Source organism: Bufo bufo, chromosome 3, assembly GCF_905171765.1.
Source record: "Bufo bufo chromosome 3, aBufBuf1.1, whole genome shotgun sequence".
In the NCBI taxonomy this organism is placed as follows: domain Eukaryota; kingdom Metazoa; phylum Chordata; class Amphibia; order Anura; family Bufonidae; genus Bufo; species Bufo bufo.
The window spans coordinates 682,261,663-682,263,516 of NC_053391.1; the positions used below are offsets into that span (position 1 = coordinate 682,261,663).

At 45.0% G+C, this 1,854-nt stretch overlaps 1 non-coding gene across 1 annotated transcript; it reads right to left on the minus strand.

Annotated features, from left to right (window-relative positions):
* Positions 1-447: 447 nt before the first annotated feature.
* Positions 448-519, minus strand: TRNAP-AGG. The gene has a single exon. It is a non-coding gene; the product is annotated as a tRNA-Pro (tRNA).
* Between the last annotated feature and the right edge of the window lie 1,335 nt (positions 520-1,854).

The window sequence follows — 1,854 nt, forward strand, 5'->3', positions numbered from 1 at the left end:
CCGGGTAGCAGAAAATTCCGGAACACCGGCGGTAAACAGTGAGAAGGCCGCGACGCTACTGGAGCGCCGCTGCCTTCTCAAACAGCTGATCGGCGGGGGTCCCGGGTGTCGGACCCCCGCCGATCAGAAGCTGATGATCATCAGTTAAAACAAAGTGCAGAACCCCTTTAGGGCAGGTTGTCACCCAGCTTCTGGATTCCAGAACAGATTTTCTGTTTATTTAGAATAACTAGAAAGATATCATGGGATCGTTAGGCATTCAGAAGCCTGGAAAAGCTGGGTGACAACTAACATGACCCTCACCATGGCACACGCAGGGGTTGTCAGCCAGCTTTTCTTCAATTCTGAACGATTCCTTTGAACCAGAAAAAGGAAAATAGGCAACTCCTGGAATATTTATAACTTTAGATGTCACATATATAGAAATAAATAATAAACATAAAAAGTGGGCTCGTCCGGGATTTGAACCCGGGACCTCTCGCACCCTAAGCGAGAATCATACCCCTAGACCAACGAGCCGGCTGTCAGAGCCTGCCTGAATCTATTTACATGGAGCTGATCACGTGTGCCTGTCTTTCTAACTCCCTGCTGTGCTGATTGGTTGAAGCTGATCACGTGATGTCGCCTCCTTCCTCTAGTTCGTTTCTGAGGAGAAGGAATTGTGCAGTATGTGGGACGTAAGTAGCGGGGGGGGGGGAGTCGATGCCTCCCCATTACTGACTGTGATACTGGGAGGTGTGTGAGCAGGAAAGCCGACGGGAGAATAATTGACAGCCAGAAAATGGCGGGAACGTCTGAGGTAGAAATGGGCGGGGCTTAGTACGAGCCTACTATATAAATATTGTTGGTGGGCGTTTTTCCTGTCAGTCAGGTTCGGTCACTTCGGTGAGGTGTCGCCGGCGGGTTTTTCTTTCGATTTTCCCCGGAGATGTGTAATATTTCTTACCTCAGTGTAAAGCTTAATTTTTTTTTTTTATGTTTTCTGTCACGTTTTGCTGTGTGGGGAAAAAATAAGTAAAAATTCTGAGCAGGGAACAAATATGGCACTACCAAATAACTAGGATTTTTTTCGCTTTAACACGATAAAGCCTGTTTTGAGGAAAATAATCATATTTAAGTCGCTGTATTCAAGTGACAATGGGGCACATTTATGGAGCTCTCCTGTTTTTGTCCATATAATTAGCCGTGTTTCGTTTGCTTGTCTTTTGGCGAATGTTTTTTAAAAGTCGCACAGCCGTTAATGAATTAGATGAAGCGTATTGTTATTAGGGTCCATTCACTTGTCCGCGTGTGTGTTTTGTGGATCCGCAAAACACGGACACCGGCAATGTACGTTCCGCACTTTGCCGGCGCTAATAGAATATGCCTATTCTTGTCCGCAGTTGCGGACAAGAATAGGGCATGCTCTATTTTTTTTTCCGGGAACGGGAATGCAGACCCGGAAGTGCAGGGCCCCATAGAAATGAATGGGTCGGCGATTCCGTTCCGCTAAATGCGGAACAGAATTTCGGAGGTGTGAATGGACCCTAAGTCTGACCTCTGGGGGTTGTTTTTCAGTATGACAGGTTCATATTGATGAAAAAGGGTTGCATCTTTGCGGAGAAAAGTCGCATATCTCTCAGAAAGTGCAACTTTTAATGCAAAAAAAAAGGCAAATTTCACCACAGAAAACGGATAAAGAAAAGGTCGTCAGCACTGGAGTGGAGTGGAAATTTGACTGTTTTTGCGACAAATTCAGGCGCAGGAAAAAAAAAAGCCCACCTCCATAAATAGATTGTGAAAAAAGTTGCAAAAGTTAGGAAACATCTGAATTAGTGTAAAAAAAATCGAAATAGTCAAATAAGGCACAAAACG